Source organism: Myodes glareolus, chromosome 21 (genome assembly GCF_982192425.1).
Source record: "Myodes glareolus chromosome 21, mMyoGla1.1, whole genome shotgun sequence".
Lineage (NCBI taxonomy): Eukaryota > Metazoa > Chordata > Mammalia > Rodentia > Cricetidae > Myodes > Myodes glareolus.
In genome coordinates, this window is record NC_142046.1 from 43,077,831 (window position 1) to 43,097,982 (window position 20,152).

Here is a 20,152-nt window from a genome sequence, read left to right on the forward strand (position 1 = left end):
GTGTCAGAACAGAAATGAATACTTTATTGGTAGTGACTGTATAGAACAATCACATTGGCTAGGCCTTCAGCTATTGGGGAGCAGGGGTCATAATATGTGACCAAAAATTTGCTTTGATTAAGTTCTGTTCATTTCAGAGAGTAGATGCTGTCTCACCTCCCCCCAAAAGAAATAGGGTGTACCACAAAAAGCAGTCCTTGACCACTGAGTAGAGTATCTTTATTGCAATGGTTGTCACATGTGTTCCCCTCTAGGGTAATAACTACCATTCCCACCCCCATCATTGGTGGGCTAGAAGAGGGGAACAGGAGCCCAGGAAGCTAAAGCAGTGATGTAGTAGCCAAGGACATGAAAGATGCTGTGGCGGAGGCTCCTCTGAGTTTACGGCATGATTCGCTGTGATGACCAGTCTTGAGTGTGGCCAAGGTTGCTGGTAGGAAGAGCAAAGGAGAGATAAAAATCACTAAGCACCAGTGACTCAAGAAGCTTGGAGTGAAGGTGTTAAAGTTTGTGCAAACAGCTACATGAAAGCAAAATCTTCGTGCCATCTAAGACACTGCATAATCAAAACTAGAAATTTTCCAATCCAACTTCTGCTCACACATGATGGTGGCATTCATAATCAAAAACAAGCTCATTTTCTTTGTAGGTTGGAAGTCAGTTCAGTGCACATCCCTTGTGAGGAACTGATGTGCTGAGGTGAGGGCGGTATGAGGTCTCCTGATAGAGATGGTGGTTGTGAGTCTGGACTGAGTTTGTGAAACTCATTGAACTTTACATATCTGTAGCCTATCGTCTACCTAAATAAAAAAGAGACTTACTTACTAAGTTATGTACACTTTTTAATATTCCTGACTTAGAATAAGATTAGAAGAATGGAGCAAGTCCACTACCCTATTTATAGATAAAATACTACAAGGTCCTTGTGCCTCATCACCCAAGCACAATTTGTTCCACATGAATATCAAGATGGGTACTCTGATATGGACTGCATTTGGTTTGTTAATCTACTTAGAGTGGATTGCCCTCTCAACCATGTCTTTTGATCCATGAATTACAGCTGTCTTTTCATTTATTTATGTCTCCACGGGTGCCTTTTAACAATGCTTTATGTTATGCCTATGTTTTGTTAAATTTATTCCTAAATATTGTATTCCTCTAGATACCCTTATAAATGAAGGGTTTACTTTTTAAAAACATCTATCTATCTATCTGTCTGTCTGTCTGTCCGTCCGTTCGTCCGTCCATCTATTTATCTATCTTTCCTTCCTTTCTTTCTTCCTTCTTTCCTTCTTTCCTTCCTTCCTTCCTTGCTTTCTTGCTTTCTTTTTTTCTATCCATGTATCTATTTCTCTATCTATTCATGTGTGGCTGTATGTGTACTACATATCATGTGTGATGATCGGAGGAGTACTTGTAAGAGTTGGTTCTTCCTTCCGCCATTCGGGTCTGGGAATTCAACTCGGGTCATCAGACTTGACATCCTAGGACACTGTCTTATGAAGCCAAGTGGACTAAAGAGTTCAGAAGGATTATTTCATTGTCTGTTACCAATCTGTCCTACGACAATGATCTGGACTGAGTACAAGCAGTCAGCTGATGAGACTGAGTTCTGCCCTTCTTAATTCATAGACTAAGATGCTGAGGCCCCGGCTCATCTGGCTAAGTATCCAGACAGGAAATCCTGTTCGGCTTGTACTCCGGAGAGAATGATACATGTCACGTTATGGCATTGCTGCTGTGACTATTTTACTGGTCAGATCCATCACAGCTGCTGCTCAGTTGACACTTGTAGGGGATCATGGACAGGTCTCCCTGCCAGGATGTGTTCCACGCATGCCATCTCTTACGGAGGCATTTATTAATATTCTTGCATGACCTTCCACACTTTTACTTTGCAATCTTTTATTAAAATTCCCACACTATGTTTGGCAGCTTCTATCTAGATCGCTTTAAAAAAAAAATGAAGGTACAGTTCTCTCCTTGTTCCTGAGCATTTTGTTTGCAAGCAATATTTGTTTACTAATATAAAGAACTGTGATTTAGTAACACAAAAATCAATGTTCCAGATTTGCCTTACCTGATCACTATTATTAACATAGACCTAAGAACATTGTGGTCATTTTCATGTAGATAAGTAAAAACCAAACCTTGAAGAAGGAAAATAAAATGGAAGTTCATAATTGGAGAATTTTAAAGCTCTTTCTAGAGCATATTCCAAAGTTCAAAACATGAATTATTCTTGGTATATTTAAGATTTTTATGTTAATCACCCATACTTTGCAACATACATAAAAGATTTTTAGTTGATAAGAAAAATGGTGACCAAAATCTTTGCAGCACTTTTTTTTTTCTTTTCAATGTTTGAGCTACAGTTTTTATTGGAGTGCTTCTTCATTCACACGCAAGCCCTGCCTGCCTGTGCTCTCTCAGAGGCCCTTTGTCGCGGACAGATAACGACAGTGTTAGTATATCTTCCCATTATTGCACAAACTCTATTTCTTCCGTGCTGTTAGTATGATTCTGGGAACTCACAGTAGGTTAACAGTGGTGATCTCTTTCTATTTAGAATTCCTTTCTCTTAATGAAAGGAATCTGAACCCTTGAACCCTGACAGGGACTTAGGCATGTTCCCTCTGCCTGATTTTCATCCTCAGAAAATAGAGGTCAGATACATGTCACGAATAAAAGGGGGGGGTCAGATTAGAGCAGTTAAAGGCATTGCGCACACCCAAAGATGACATTAACGTGTTGACCAAAGTGTCTGGGACCCGCAAAAGCACTTGGTGAATGAACAAATGAAGGAATGAATATGTCATGAATAAAAATGGCGGCAAATCCTCGGAGAAGCAATTATATGTATGATAAAACATTTCACTGTCCACATTTCTACTTGGAGTAAATGGAGATGTCACCAAACGACTGTGTGCTTTCTTTTTCAACCTGGTTCCATTCCACGTTAGGACGTGACAATCTCGTGAAGTTAATATTTGCAGAGAAATGACATTTAGAACTAAACTGAGTGTCCTTGTGGTTTTTCAGAAGGATACTTTGACAATGTCCACTGTAAAGGGGGATCACACCTCTGCACCTCATGGTAACTTTGTGCCCTCCCTCACTCATTCTGAAAAACCTAAAACAGCGTTAAAGATAAACTCGAGTTTCTGTAAGTATGTCTGTAAGTATGACCATAGTGTGTTCAAAAACTTGAATATGCATGATGTAAAATGATCTTCACTTTATCCAGCTGGACCTGACTCCTGGGTATAAACGCTGATTTTATTACATGGGGGTAGAGAGACTCCAGGCCTTGGTTGGGAACTATCCAGGGGATTTCCTAAGATTTCCAGCAACTTACACGGTGCCCAGATTTGGAGGCAAGGATGCTGCTAATCTTACTCCAGCCAGTACCACAGGCTATCATGGAGATGTTGCTCATTGCTGTCTCCATGGCTTCGGCAGGCCAGGTGTACCTCTATGACAGGAGCAGGGGGCTTTTTGGTGAGGTTCCTTGAATTCTCATTTTCCTAGGCATGAACCCTGCTTCTTCTTCTGTCTGGTATCCTTGTTAGGATGTCCCTCCTCAAATTGACCCTTTCTTCCCTCTGCCATTTTCTCACCCCGAAGAGAAAGACAGTATCTCATGAGGGAAGTCCTCTCTCTTTATATTTTTCTAAGACTTCGATCAGAAGGTTTTCAGAAAATAGGGGTCCACACTTTCAGGGTCTGCTATAGCACTACTGTTTTCTCAGGCTGGTGCCCAGCTTAAAACAGAGGAAGGAAAAGAGGTAAAGAAGATGAAATAAAACAAATAAACAAACAAAACTCCCAGAAACACTTTTATTTTTTGATGTCTCTAAATACTATGTGAGATAGTACACACAATGAGACTAGGAACACTATGGGAGTAGAGCAGAGGTACTGCTAGGCTGAGGTACTGTGTGAGCTGAGGTACTGTGTGAACTGAGGTACTGTGTGAGCTGAGGTACTGTGTGAGCTGAGGTACTGTGTGAGCTGAGGCACTGCTGAGCTGAGGTACTGTGTGAGCTGAGGTACTGCTGAGCTGAGGTACTGTGTGAGCTGAGGTACTGCTGGGCTGAGGCACTGCTGAGCTGAGGTACTGTGTTAGCTGAGGTACTGTGTGAGCTGAGGTACTGTGTGAGCTGAGGTACTGTGTGAGCTGAGGTACTGTGTGAGCTGAGGTACTGTGTGAGCTGAGGTACTGCTGGGCTGAGGCACTGCTGAGCTGAGGTACTGTGTGAACTGAGGTACTGTGTGAGCTGAGGTACTGTGTGAGCTGAGGTACTGTGTGAGCTGAGGCACTGCTGAGCTGAGGTACTGTGTGAGCTGAGGTACTGCTAAGCTGAGGTACTGTGTGAGCTGAGGTACTGTGTGAGCTGAGGCACTGCTGAGCTGAGGTACTGTGTGAGCTGAGGTACTGCTGAGCTGAGGTACTGTGTGAGCTGAGGCACTGCTGAGCTGAGGTACTGCTGAGCTGAGGTACTGTGTGAGCTGAGGTACTGTGTGAGCTGAGGTACTGCTGAGCTGAGGTACTGTGTGAGCTGAGGTACTGTGTGAGCTGAGGTACTGCTGGGCTGAGGCACTGCTGAGCTGAGGTACTGTGTGAACTGAGGTACTGTGTGAGCTGAGGTACTGTGTGAGCTGAGGTACTGTGTGAGCTGAGGCACTGCTGAGCTGAGGTACTGTGTGAGCTGAGGTACTGCTGAGCTGAGGTACTGTGTGAGCTGAGGTACTGCTGAGCTGAGGTACTGTGTGAGCTGAGGCACTGCTGAGCTGAGGTACTGTGTGAGCTGAGGTACTGCTGAGCTGAGGTACTGTGTGAGCTGAGGTACTGCTGAGCTGAGGTACTGTGTGAGCTGAGGTACTGTGTGAGCTGAGGTACTGCTGAGCTGAGGTACTGTGTGAGCTGAGGTACTGTGTGAGCTGAGGTACTGCTGAGCTGAGGTACTGTGTGAGCTGAGGTACTGTGTGAGCTGAGGTACTGTGTGAGCTGAGGCACTGCTGAGCTGAGGTACTGTGTGAGCTGAGGTACTGCTGAGCTGAGGTACTGTGTGAGCTGAGGTACTGTGTGAGCTGAGGTACTGTGTGAGCTGAGGTACTGCTGAGCTGAGGTACTGTGTGAGCTGAGGTACTGTGTGAGCTGAGGTACTGCTGAGCTGAGGTACTGTGTGAGCTGAGGTACTGTGTGAGCTGAGGTACTGTGTGAGCTGAGGTACTGTGTGAGCTGAGGTACTGCTGAGCTGAGGTACTGTGTGAGCTGAGGTACTGTGTGAGCTGAGGTACTGCTGAGCTGAGGTACTGTGTGAGCTGAGGTACTGTGTGAGCTGAGGTACTGTGTGAGCTGAGGCACTGCTGAGCTGAGGTACTGTGTGAGCTGAGGTACTGCTGAGCTGAGGTACTGTGTGAGCTGAGGTACTGCTGAGCTGAGGTACTGTGTGAACTGAGGTACTGTGTGAGCTGAGGTACTGTGTGAGCTGAGGTACTGTGTGAGCTGAGGCACTGCTGAGCTGAGGTACTGTGTGAGCTGAGGTACTGCTGAGCTGAGGTACTGTGTGAGCTGAGGTACTGTGTGAGCTGAGGTACTGTGTGAGCTGAGGCACTGCTGAGCTGAGGTACTGTGTGAGCTGAGGTACTGCTGAGCTGAGGTACTGTGTGAGCTGAGGTACTGTGTGAGCTGAGGTACTGTGTGAGCTGAGGCACTGCTGAGCTGAGGTACTGTGTGAGCTGAGGTACTGCTGAGCTGAGGTACTGTGTGAGCTGAGGTACTGTGTGAGCTGAGGTACTGTGTGAGCTGAGGCACTGCTGAGCTGAGGTACTGTGTGAGCTGAGGTACTGCTGAGCTGAGGTACTGTGTGAGCTGAGGTACTGTGTGAGCTGAGGTACTGTGTGAGCTGAGGCACTGCTGAGCTGAGGTACTGTGTGAGCTGAGGCACTGCTGAGCTGAGGTACTGTGTGAGCTGAGGTACTGCTGAGCTGAGGTACTGTGTGAGCTGAGGTACTGCTGGGCTAAGGCACTGCTGAGCTGAGGTACTGTGTGAGCTGAGGTACTGCTGAGCTGAGGTACTGCTGAGCTGAGGTACTGTGTGAGCTGAGGTACTGTGTGAGCTGAGGTACTGCTGGGCTGAGGCACTGCTGAGCTGAGGTACTGCTGAGCTGAGGAACTGGATGCTTTCTGTGTTTATATACTTACTTGGTACTTCATATATTCTAACTTCACTTCATCATCCTAAGACTGTGAATGAATATGCTTATTCTTCTTCCATAACTGGAAACTGATAGTTAGAAAGATAATATTTGTTCAATATTAAAATCTGGTCAGCCCTTTTAAAATGAAAAATTTCGTACTTTCCTGTGTTTACTTTGTTCCCCCTCACAAACTCATAAAAATAATGGCCAGTAAACTCTAACTAGAAAATGAGATTTGGAAAGATAATCATTTAAATTTGGATTATAGTAGCAAACATCTACATAAGGATATTTCCCATGGACCAGGGACCTAAAGTTACTGTCTAAAAAACAGAACTGGCCCATTTCAGACACTCAGACATTGTTGCTGAATACTACATACTTTCACCGGGAATGAAGTCGACTGTGCTAGGGCTATTTTGTATTAGAATAGCAATGGGATACTATTTATCAATAAAAAGAAGTATGCTTCTAATATCTTCACAATGTGGTTGTCTCTCAAATATGCCCTGATAAGTGAATAAACCAATCGGAAAAGGTAGCATAGTATGTGTGAGGCTGGAAAGGGCGTAGATAGGGCTGTTTTACATCTTGGTTGAAGTAGTGTTATTTGACTGTATATTTGACCGAAGTTATAGTACTAGCCTGGCATGGCAAAGGTCAGCTGTAATAGCAACACTTGGGAGTTTGAGGCAGGAGGATTGTGTGTTTAAGTCAAGCCTGGCCTATAAAGAAAGGCCCTGCCTCAAAAGCAATAATTTAAAATTCAGTTATTTATACCAATTATATGAATACTATAATTTGAGATTATAATAATATTATAATGTTTAAATGGATGAAGAAAACAAAGTTGATTAGTGCTGGGATCTGCATTATCTTTGTTAGGAATATCATCCCTGAAAATTTTGAGGTTTAATTTGAGAAACAGAATAAGTTTATTTCTTCAAAAAACAAATTTCTCTTAATTTTGTATATATATATATATATATGTGTGTGTGTGTGTGTACAATATATAATACATAGATTGTGTAGTGTAATATATATATATATATAGAGAGAGAGATGGGCATACATACTACATGTGTATTCATATGCATAAATATGCTATATGCATAATATATTGTTTGTAAATACATTTTATGTATATGACAAAAGACCCAGGAGTACTTTAAATATCATATTTCCTCAACTAGATAATGTAACCATCTTGGAGTTAAGGTACTTCTTGCAATCAACAAGGCAAAATTGGCAGTTGCATGTAGATCGATACATTTTGATGTAGTTGTAATTACCTACTAAAGAACAAAATACACAACATTAGCTTTTGAGCAATTAATATTGACCTTTACTTGGACCTGAGTGTTGTTTAAAATGCCCTCTCAATGTTTATACTTGACTGCATGTTATTATGACTGGCTGACACCTGACAGACAATTCAGTTAAGGAAGTGGATATGGCTAAATCCTAAGCAAACCAAAAGGAAAGAATTTAGAGACTTAAACAATTATTACTCAAGCTCTGAGCACTTATTTTTGCTAAACCTTCATCATATGTCTGATGGGATGAGAGGAGCAGAGCCAACTTTGCAGATTCTCCCAAGAGAGGTCAGAGGACTTTCTGTGAAGAGGGGAAAGATCCAGAAAGCAGAGAGAGAAGAAAGGAGAAGAGATTGTTTAGAAAGGAGTGGCCTTCACACAGATTTGGGGAGCTATTTTGTTCTGCTTTATTTTTGAGAGTCTGGCTGTAGAAGGAGAAAGAGAAAGAACATTTAAATAGATTTTCCTATGGAATGTAAATTCTCATCACATTAAAAAATACTGTGCTAAAGATTAGAATTGCTTTTTTATTATTTCTAGACTAATATTTATTTTCTATACAAAGTGACACCCTGCCAAAATAGACTTGACTTTTGTGAGTGGCATGTCTGTCAAGAGCTTTGTGTTGGTTTTTGAAAAAAAATGATTTGACTTCTAGGATATGCGATTTAATGAAGGAAAATAAATGAAACTATTAGCTTAACAAAATAGAAAATGCAAAAAAATTCCTCTCCGATATTTTTCAATATAGCTCAGAATCATATTGTCAGTCATCAAGGGCTACAGAAACCAAGATGATGGACACTGGTTATGAGAAACAACCTATCACCATGATGCCAGACAGATCTGTCAAGACTGAAAGTAACTCTAGACAATACACAAAGCAAAGTCCAGCTCAAACTCTGCTGCTAGGTACAATGAAGGAAGTTTGTCCACAGTTATACCAACCTGTGAGTGTTTTCCTCAGCCTTCAAAGGTGTGTGTTTGTGCGATTGATTTATGAACATTTTCCTTCTGAAAAGATGGTATTAAACATTTGATGCAATTTATAAATAATTTTGTCTTAGAATTGAGTTCTAGATGTATTTTAAAAAATGACCCTCTAGTCACCATATTCTTCATTTAAGAGACCATTAGAGGATCTTGGTAAGTAAGTAAGTACTGTTTGGATCATGGCCCTATTTTCTGCCTGGTTCCATAACCCGTAAACATCCTGATTTCCTTGGATCTTGATTCTTAAGCTATTTTATGTTAGATCTCAACTTTGCTCCAAACTTTGACTTGCACCTATATGAGCACTCATATCATTTAATTACTTATAACACACACATTAATGTTTCATCTTTTGCTCTGGTTCTATGTATGGAATATATATATTACATATTCTATGTATGGAATATATATTACATATTCTATGTATGGAATATATATATATATATATATATATGTGGGAGTGGTGGGTAAACATGCCAGTAATAGGGGAAAAGAGACAATGGTAGGCAATAGAGAAATTTGCTGGCAACTATGTCCTGCCTTGCCCGGAGGATGGACTTGGGCACCTGTCTTCAAATGTAATGTCTGCATGAGACCGGAGACAAGTGACAAATAACAAGTGACAATGAGATAATGATATTGGCTCTTAGAGTGGCTCTTTCCTTTGCATCTGGACCATCGGAGTCCATTATTGCCCACGATTTGGGATTCTGCTTTCTTTTCTGCCCACATGGTTGGAGAAGAATTCAAAAGTCAGAGCAAGATGTACCTTAGGGAATCCATGTTATCTGTCTCCTGGACCCAGTGTTTATAGACAGTTTGTTAAACTGGGAATGTGAAAGACTTGAATTTATTGAGTGACACCTTGGGAAATGCTCTTTCCTGTGAAGAACATCCCAAGGCTCCCTGAATGTTTCACTGTAGGTCGCTTTGATGTGCACCAATGAGCTCTGTCTCATCAGTTTCATTTATATTTGAAGGAAGCAATAAAGATTGAGTTAGCTCTATAATTTAAACAATTTATTGGTATTTATGAATATTAAATCACGTGAATCTGTCTGTTTCCTTGAATATTAATGGGTCCGTAGTGTTTAATTACTTGCTGAGTATGCTTCTTCTGTTAAAAAAAAATCAGAATGAAAATAAAAACCCAGAAAAGAAAATCTGACTCTTTAGTTTAAAGCAAATTCTCCGTGTGTTTGACTTGATATCAACACAGAATAAACTGAAGATACATATCAAAGGCTTACTGTGGTGTTAAATGGGAATATTCTATCATGTACATAGCCTTTATTTGGTAAATGGCTCTGCCAGGCATCTTTCTGGGTACATTGAGGCAGAGATAGTGTGGGGATGGTGCATGGCCACAGGCAAAGTGTTCTTCACACAGACACAATCAGGTTTCATAACAAACTTCCTGAGTTCGTTTCTTGGGGAATTTCACTCACTACCTATTGCCAGTTGCGCTTTACTCTCCTTCGCAAGCGAAGCGGCTAAGTAGTAGGCATCACAGACGCATCTTACGTTTCAACCACCAGAATCTCAGTTCTGATAAACATAGACATTTGTGTTGAGAGAGGGAATCAACAGCGAGCTGAAGTTGTTATAGCAACAGTGAGAACAGTTCAATATTCAGGCGTCGTTTTTCAAGAGTAAATGCTACAATTAATGCTTGATACCGTATTGTTTACAGACTTCAGCGTGACTCGTAGATCTTCACATGTCGGTACTGAGTGGATGGGAAGGTAATTCTATGGGACTGAAACGTGGCTCTGTTTTAAAGGTAATCTTGACAGGCTTTTACCTTGGATAGATTTACACCTCTGTTATTGTAAAAAAAATTTAAGCATTTGCATCTAAAAAATGTAACTTTTAAACATTTATTCAGCAGAGAGTCAGGTCACACTGCTCACCAACAACAATATTTTGTACATGCCAGAAGGAAATAGCAAAACAGTGGAGGAATATAATTCACACAGTCTCCGGAGCCATTCTAGCCTGTACTTGAGTCCTGGCTCAGTCGCTGATACCTAGCCGACCTCGGAACTTCCCCTTCCTTTGCCTCAGTTTCTGAATTTATAAAATGAAGATGACCGAGTACCTGTATTAATGTGAGGATTAATGGGTCTAATCTGTACTGATCAAGGGAAGTTGCTCAAATATGCTCTTCTTGATTTCCCGAGACTATCTGGTCACACATCTTCATTTGAGCGGGGATTTGGTGACTGCAACCTGAGGCTGTTTGCGTACCATTTGCTTTAAGCCCTCAATAAAACCAAGAAAGTAAATATACATATGAATATCTACTCCGTTTAGATGTTTTTCTACAGTGCCTGGTTTTTCAAAAACTGTTTTCATTTTTCAGCGTCGCCTCAGGTCTTTCTTGGAGACGAAGAAGTGCGCAATGACGGGAAGCAACATGGACGGCGCGAACCTCGGACTGGCACAGATTGGCGCAGATTGGTGCAGATTGGCGCAGATGAGTCCATACCGAAACCCTGCTTTCATCTCACGGAAACAGAAGCTGTGAGACTGAATACTGTCTGTGTTAGTGTCCTCACTGTGTGATGGAACGCCCAACATAAGCAATTTGAGGGTGGGAGGATTTATTATGGCTAATCATGTTAGAGATTTTAGTACACAGTTGCCTGGCCCCATGCATTATGTCTGTGGAAACATGTGATGGATGGCGAGCTTCACTTCTTGACAGACAGGAAGTAGACAAATAGAGAGATATAAGAAAGGGCCAGGGTGAAATATAGCTCCAAGGATATGCCCCTAGTCACTTAAGTCCTTCAATTATGACGTCATATTATAAACGCCATTATATTATGAATCCATAAAGAAATCAAACATATTGGTTAGGTCAGAGCTCTTCTTGTGTCCTGTCTCCAGAAGTTCCATCACAGACACATCCACAAGTGTATTTCTTAAACTCTACTCATGTTGACAATCAGGCTTGATCGTCACACTGTGTGATGTACTTAACAGGCCTCTTAGAATCTGCTTCACTAACTGAATTCAGGTGAGGCAATGGAAGAACAAACAAAACCTGAGGCTGAAGGTCTTGGGTGGTCAGACTCACAGATACCTCGAAATGACGACAAAGCAGAATCTGTGTGCTAGACCAATCTGAGACAGTGCAGTGAACTACACGCTTGGGTTCAGGTTCATACGCTGAAGTCGAATACCCTGTATGACGGTGTTGGGATATGAGGTCTTTCAAAGGTCATAATGTTTTGGGGATAAAACTCTGACAAATATGACCAATACTCTACACTGTTTTTCTCTTTCAGTTGTTGTATCAAATACCCTGACCACTCAAGGGGAAAAATGGATTATTCTAGCTTGCAACTTCAGGTTACAGCCCATCAGTGTAGGGAAGTCGAGCATCGGGAGTCTGAAGTAGCTGGTCACATTATATCTGCAGTCAGGAGAAGGCAACAATGCATGCATGCATGCCAGTGCTCAGGTGGCTTTCTCTTCTGTTATATAGTCCAAGACCCTCTGCCTAGGGCATGGGTTCACCCACAGTGAGCAGGTCTTTCCACCTCAACTTACGTAATTAAAGTAGTCTCTAACAGGCACACTCAGAGGCCTGTCTCCTATATGATTCTGAATTTCCTCAAGTCAACAGTTACTACTACTAGAATAGCCTTATAAGAAAGGAAAAAAATGAAGAAGAAGAAGGAGAAGGAGAAGGAGAAGAAGAAGGAGAAGAAGAAGAAGAAGAAAAGAAGAAGGAGAAGGAGAAGAAGAAGAAGAAGAAGAGAAGAAGAAGAAGAAGAAGAAGAAGAAGAAGAAGAAGAAGAAGAAGAAGAAGAAGAAGAAGAAGAAGAAGAGAGAGAGAATTGGGGGAAAATATCACATCTTTCTAAGGTTTTGGGAGGAACAGGCCTAGTTCTTGCTTCATCAATTTTTATTTCCATTCTTGGGCTAAAATCCTAATTTACTCAGAGACTATTTGAATAATTCTTATCACATCTTCTCCAAAATTAATGCTGTACAAGGAAATGACTGTCTATTATTGATGGAAATTGGCCTCCGAGTGTGGAGTCCCATGCTGGCTATGGAAATAGCCCACTTATTACAAGGGACTGGTTGGCCCAGACTTTTCTGAATAGGAGCCAGTAGAAACTGGTGCTCCAGTGTGAGACTCGGGTGTCAGACATTTGTGTGCACTAGCCCACTCTATCTGCAACCTCTGATTTGCACTCTCGTGTGCGCAGCATGGTGCAGAAAGGTTTGTGCGGGGCTGTGGAGTCAGATTGCTTGCACTCATATTTCACCCCTAGCCCACTTACCCATTTGAGCAATACTCTCAGTTTCTCTGTGTCACAATTTCTTCATTATTAGTAATATTGTTTACACTTCAAATTCCCTACAAATCTTGCACAACTCTTCTATTAACACATTGATTGGCTGCATTTGTTCACCTGCTTGCAGCATGTGTGTGTGTGTGTGTGTGTGTGTGTGTGTGTGTGTGTATTTGGAATGTACTCAGGTGTGTGGGAGACACATATTAACGCTAGAGGACAATTTCAAGTATTGTTCTTCAAGTGCAGGCCCACCCCCTTTTTTAGGTTCCCTCAGTGGCTGGGAACTCAGTAATCAGTCAAGGCTGACTATCCAAGAAGGCTCCAGAGCCACCCGTCTCCCTTCCCCTTGCTGAGATCAGGAGCCCACATTGTCATGCCTGTTTTTTTTTCCCCAACAACGTTTAAATTTATTATTATCCTGCATGTGTGAAAGCATGGCATATAGGGAACATGCATGCTGTGACACACAGGCGGAGGCCACAGGACAGCACGGTAGACCTGGTTCTCTCCTTTGACCTTTATGTGGGTCCTAGAAATCGAACTCATGGCCAGGCAAGTTCCAGCTGAGGCATCCTACCTGCCCAACTTAACTTTGAAAAAAAGATTTTTAAAAAATGTGAGTTCTAAAATCAAAGTCAGATCTTGATGTTTGCAAGACAAACACTCGAGCAGCTGAGCTCTGGTCTCAGCCCCTGGAGCTCCTTTGTTTGACCCTTTGCTATCAGACAGCAAACTGGAGTATAGCTTTGTCTCTCTCGTGCTACTTAATGTGTAGTATGCATGGAGAAATTAATGGTCCCCTTTCTATAATAATCTTCCATATTTATCATTCTCTAAACTTAGACATTTTAATATTTCTCTTTTTCTACACATGGGCATAAATCTATAGTGAAGATTATACTTGTTTAAATTATTCATTTGCTCAATTAATTGTTATGTGCTATTTAATTAGCATAGGCTCCACAAATCTCAGGCCTTTAAGAACCGTCTTTTCCTAGGTTGCTACTCTGTTTTGCTCTTTATTTTTCTCCCTTTCCCTGTAACCATCGTGGTTCCCGTTCTTGACCATCTTCCTGCTCGTGTCGATCCTCTTAGCAAGGTCATTTTGAATTCCCTTCCCATCTGCTAAGGAATTTACTTCTCTCTAGGTGACTACCTCGGCTGAATTAATGAGCTTCCTACTTCTCTAGCCAGGTCACTGACGAGAGGTAAAGCACAGCTTTTGCCTCCCTCAAAGAAAAAAAAAACAAGCTTCTACTCTCCAAATCCTTAAAACAAAGAGTAGGTGCATGAGAAACCATGTGCAAGGAAAGTAAGGGCCATGGTAAAGACAGACTTCTGTAAGAAGTACTTCAAATTGTGAGGACGAGCGACTTCTTGGCTCAATATTTTTTTGTACTTAATTGCTCAGTGACCTGTAATACAATAGCTCCGCTCATTAACTCCAAATTCACTCTGGCGTTATTTTTGTTGTTGTTGTTGTTTTTAAAAGGTCTACTTCCAATCTGTCTCACATCCGAGTTTACCTGGTAGACAGGGTAGATTTCTTTCATGTCCAAACCAAATTCAGCAAAGCAGCAATTAAGATATGCTCCAGTATCTAGTGTAATGTGGTCCAGCAGCTCCTGGGTGCTCAGTAAGAACAGTGTGTACAGATCTTTAGTCATGAATGGGTAGCCTTGGCTTTAATGAGGTTAGAATATGAACAGGTTACTCGGAAGAAAACAATAAACTAGATCAAAATCTTGCACTGATTCATTTGGTGAATGGGAAAAAAATATTTGCATAGCATGTCCACAAATGACAGGAAGTCACTGTGGGTTTTTTAAAAAATATGTTGGAACAAAACACATCCGTCCTTAGCTTAAGTCAAGTCGTCTTCTAAAGAATTTTGTCACGCTGGAAGTTGTGTTCAGCTTTCTTAATGCTTTTCCTGAATGGCTCACGTTGCTCCACAGGTCATGGAAGGGGATGCAGCCTATACTCTTCACCATGAATGGTGGAAGTTTCTCATCCAGCTCAGAAGGCTGCTTCGTGCCTTTCTCGGCCAATCAGCCCCACAGTTTGGTTTCCATGATTGCCTCCGCAAACACTAGAAAGACTCGTGGCAAAGACAAAGACTCAGCCATGGCTACAATTTAAGGTGAGATTTAGCCCAATTAATTTGCTTCATTTTTCATTCAAAAGCAAATTATTGGCCTTCCCCACATTTGAGGGGACTGCCTTAAAGATAAACTGAAAAGATCTCAGGGAGATTTCAGCCTAGTGTTTTGCTTTGCCCTGCTGGGGCTCCCCTGTTATAAATTCCAGCTTCTAGTGTCAGCTTCCTCCTTTGTTGAGCTTTAAGGCATTTCTGGAATTACTCAGTAAAGAGACTTTGACATTCTCCTGCCTGGTTCTTCAGTCATAGAGCTGATTTATGGCTGAAGGATGGTCTCTAAACAGAAGATGGAATTGAAGAAACGCTATCCATTATTAAAGTAGGCTCAGGGGTTCCTCCAGTTGACCAGTACAGGTCATAGACACAATTAACGTGCATACACCAACTTACCGCTATTTTGTGAGTTTTACTGCAGGAAAATGAAAGACGCCTTTAAAGAGATTGTTTAAGTCCAGAATCTGGAGATTTGCCTACGGTGTTGTGGCAGATTCTGTCATCTGTGGTTCAGCTTGACAGCCTGCGAGTAATTTCAGAAATGGCTTCTCCTACTGATGTCAACTCTTAAATTCTAGGTATTTTCAATCAATGTTTGTCAACCCCTGTCCTTTCCACTCAATGGAGTAGGTATGGTGGATACAGGAGAGAATAGGCAAAAATAATAACAGTAAGCAAACAAAAAACCCTTGTATTTTATAACTTACTGAAGACAGGCATCGAGTAATAACAAATACTTCGTCAAATGATATTGAGTGGTTACGGTTAAGAAGAAAGGCAGAGCATGAGAGGAACCTGAAGAACTGGGGTTGCTGGCCATGCTAGTGTGTGTGCTGGTTTTCCATTGCTACCTTTCTATTGAAAATTACTGTGGACCTAATGGTTAAAGTAACTTGAATCTGTTGTCTTCTGGGTTTGTAGGCTAGAAGACCCACACTGGCCTTTCGGGGATAAAATCAAAGCATCATCAGGTCTGAGTAGATAATACTTGCTCTTCTTCTAGGCCCCCACTTCTTGCTCCCCACCTCCTCTGTCAAAGCATTTTCACTCTTCATTCATCCATGTATCTCTACCCACTGCATCCAACAAAGAGTCTCTGCTTTAAACGGTCGTTTGGCTAGGCAGAGTCCAGAAGAAACTCGCTATCTTAAGGTCGTTGTGCTGGTTTGAATGAGAATGTAGTTTTGAGTACTTGGTCCACAGTTAGCGGAACTGTCTGGGAAGAAATGGGAGGTATGAACTTATTGTAGAAGGTGTGTCACTGAGGGTGGACTTTAGGATTTCTCAAGACTCCTGTGATGCCCCATGTCTCGTGGTGTTTCTCTCTGACTCGTGGTGTAGACCAAGATGTAAGCTCTCAGCTATTCCTTTGTTCCTCCATCATAGACTATAACCCTCTGAATACAAAAGGCAATATAAACACTTTCTTTTATTCATACCTTGGTCACTGTGTTTTGTCATAGAAATAGAAAAGCAGTTAACTAACCATCTTAATTCCATCTGCAACGTGATTCTGTTGCTACAAGACAAATTCTAGGGTGCAAGCCTTCATAAACGTTTCCTACGTGCCATGAATATTTCTTGCTGGAGAAATTTTATGTGACCCTGGAATATAAATTATTATGCTATAGATTATATTATTATAAATATGCGATATAAATATAAAATAAGTATACAATCAAAATATTTACTGATAATAAACCAAGGTTATTTTAAAAAGCCCTCTTTGCATGTGTATAATTTTAACATTTACTAAAGATGAAAGTAAATTTAATAGGCTGTGTAATATGCCTGTTTGGGAAACAAAGATCCCAAATATGAGAGAAGACTGCGGGTGAACAGCCGAAAGTGGATGGCATAGAGGAGATTGGCCGGAGGACCTAGTGATGGGGGATGGGAGGAGGGCTTGTGAGTCCTGCTATCAGGACTAAGTGAAGAGAAGCTATGCAGAGTCCCATGTGGGGGGGTCTCCATGGCCCTGCCTGCCTGTGCTTTGAAAGGACTTCTGGCTTGCGCATTGAGACAGAGAGCAGAGAGTGCACAGTCAGTAGAACTGTGGCGAGGTGATTGCACTAATCAGATGAGAAATGCTAATGGCTGGGGTAAGGCCAGCACCAACAAGTGATCAGAAGAACCAAGATTTGCATATAATGTTTATAAATATTTGAAAACACTTTTATCTTGGTATAATTCTAGACCCATGGAAAGTCTCAAATAATGAACACAATGAGGCACAAATTCTAGAGCAATTATCAAACTGCGATAATTAATATGGACACGGGAATGTCATCTGACCTGGGGACCTTGTTCAAATGTCGCTGTTTTCCCCAAGCACACAGAGTAAAGCAGAAGAACACCATGGAACATGTATCACACAGAGTGTGACCTGTCTTCAGCTTCCTTTGCCTTTAGTAATACTGACAGTTTAAAGAATGTAAGTCAATATTTTGTTTGTTTCTTCTGTAGACAGCCCTAAATTTGAGTCTCTCTGATTTTTCTTGTTAGGTTTAGGCTTTGCATTTGGGGATGGGAGTATCAATCGGTGGAACTGATACTGAGTCCTTCCCAGTGCTTTGTATCAGAATAGGCATGGGTGGTTCATCTGTCTGTTATCTGCTCTGTAGTCTCTGTTTTCCTTTTGTAGCTAACAATGACTTGCGGATTTGTTGAGATGCTGCAAGCAGTATCTTATAACTTGCTCTTATTGCTTTTATCTTATATACTTGATCTTATTGCTTTTGTTTGACACAAATGAATCTTGTATACATAGGTAATCATTACCATGTAAAATGGTGACTTTTCTAATTCATTTCATCTAAATTTACTAATTACCTTTTACTGAAATAAGCATTTCCCTTCTACTCTATTACTTGATCAAAATTGATTGTTTTTTATTTTATCAGTAACTTGCAACCCATTAAATTATTATTTATGGATTATGGCTTCTGTGTCTTTCTCCTGTGTCTCAAACCTGTTTGAGCACTTTCTCAATCGTGACACAATAAGATGACCTGACTCATTCTGTGCTTACACAGGTTCTGCCCCAAGAATCATTCATCTCATTTTTTTAGTGAAAAATTTATATATATATATATATATATATATATATATATATATGTATTTTTTTAAGACATGTGTTTGTTTCAAAAATATAAGGAAGCCAGATGGTGGTGGTAAATGCCTTTAATCTCAGCACACAGGAGGCAGAGACTGTCAGATCTCTGGGAGCTCCATGCACGCCTGGTCTACAGAGTGAGTTTCAGGACAGCTAGGGCTATACAGAAAAAGAAGAGAGAGAAAGAAAATATGAGGAAAAAAGTGTCAAGGATGGTTACAAGGTTTCTTGTCTTGGAAGAACAGAAGGATTGGGCACTGATATGGAGAAAGCTAAAGACTCAGCAAAAGGACACAGTGAGCAATTTTCCTTAATAGTTTGAGATGCCTCCTAAAGTGACTCGTTACAGGACACATATACAGCTGAGTATGTGGTTCTGCAGAGAACCCTGAACTGGAGATAAAATACGCCAGTCATCCACATATGAAAGATATTAAAATCCAGAAGGGTTTAAGTCATCAAGACAAGGAAGGTATATGTCCTAGTTTGGATTTCTTTTGCTGTGAAGCAACTTTTATAAAGGAAAATATTTAATTGGGGTAGCTCACTTACAGTTCAGAGGTTCAGTCCATTATCATGACAGGGAGCACGGCAGTGTGTAGGCAGACATGGCGCTGGAGCTGAGAGTCCTACATCTTGCAGGCAGCAGGAAGTCAACTGACAGTCATACGGAGGGAAGCTTAAGTAAAAGAGACCTCAAAGCCTTGTCCCACAGTGACACACTTCCTCCAACAAGACCACACCCTCTAACAGTGCCACTCCCTTTGGGGGCCATTTTCTTTCAAACCACCACAGTAGGTAAGGAAAATAAAGTAACAAAGCTCGACTTTGGGGGAATGCTAGCCTAAGAGAAAAGAGAGAAGAGGAGTCAACAAAGGAGACTTGAACAGCATGACCGTGGAGGAAGGGAGAAGGAGCACTCAGGCTTCCAGAAGGCAGCCAGAGGAAGGGGTTATCAAGGAGAGCATGATCATGTTGAATACTTCTGCTACGTCAAGTCAGATAAGGACTAAAAATGGATCATCCAATGGGGGTGGTTATTCTACATAGAGGTGGAGGGTGCTTCAGAGAAAACAAGACATGAGGAATTAAACAGAACGCACCTAGATTTTAAAGTAAGGGGGTTGCTGTAAAGAGAAACAAAGGAAGAGAGTATTTGCCACCAGAGAATTGTGGGCACAAGAAAGGCCTTGGGCTTGTTTTACAAGATGAAGGAATAACAGCAAGTTTGTGTGTGGATGGAAGAGCCCATTGGAGAGAGGAAATGTTTATGAAGAACAGGGAAGGAACGGGGTGCTGGCATAGGTTCCGTACAATCTTCTTATTTCTAGACACTGCCCATATTTCTTGACTCCCAGTTCTTTTTATAGTTTTTAGAACCAGCAATACTCAATAGAAACCCTTTCTTGCCTCTCTGTAGTCAGAGGTCACTTGTTCATTTCCTACTTTATATCTCTTCCAACCCGGTTACATTTTGTTAAGCCATTGGCACAAAGCAACTTCTTTATGAACCAATAGTAATCACAGCATACAGAGGGAAACCCACAACACCTCTCTGACGCTACCTGGTATTTACTTGTTTCTCGATGCATTCAGCAAAGGCTCTCGGATTTTTAAGAACTCCTGCAATTAGAGTGAACCTTCTCAGATGATCCAGATAATCTGATCTCAATGTCTTAAATGACCAGTGTAAACTGTTGACCCCACCTGGCTGTGGCTCTGTAAAGTAGCATATAGGAATACAGCTTGGGCTCTTTGGAGGGCTGTTTGTCCTGCAGCCCCGAAGGAGTACTATTGTTCTTGATATCATTGGTTTCTTGGGTGGTTTTCTCAATTCTAGGTAAAGAAGACTAAGTTCATGTGCTCTTGTAGATGGGCCATGCAAATCCGTCATTTGACTGATACTAATTTAACTGCTCTTACTTAACTATCAGCATAAGAGCAGATAGACACAACTTCCCGGTCATCTGAAATTCTTCTTCACAATAACTGTATCCCGTGCTCCTTATACGAAGCTTCTAGATAATTCCACTGGTGGGGTTAACCA

The 20,152-nt window shown here is 41.4% G+C and overlaps 1 long non-coding RNA gene across 1 annotated transcript; it reads right to left on the minus strand.

Moving 5' to 3' along the window:
- Positions 1 to 205: 205 nt before the first annotated feature.
- LOC148118719 (uncharacterized) lies at positions 206 to 18,745 on the minus strand. Its single transcript, XR_015735883.1, has 2 exons — positions 18,658 to 18,745; positions 206 to 430 (listed from the first exon to the last, which is right to left on the minus strand). It is a non-coding gene; the product is annotated as an uncharacterized LOC148118719 (long non-coding RNA).
- Between the last annotated feature and the right edge of the window lie 1,407 nt (positions 18,746 to 20,152).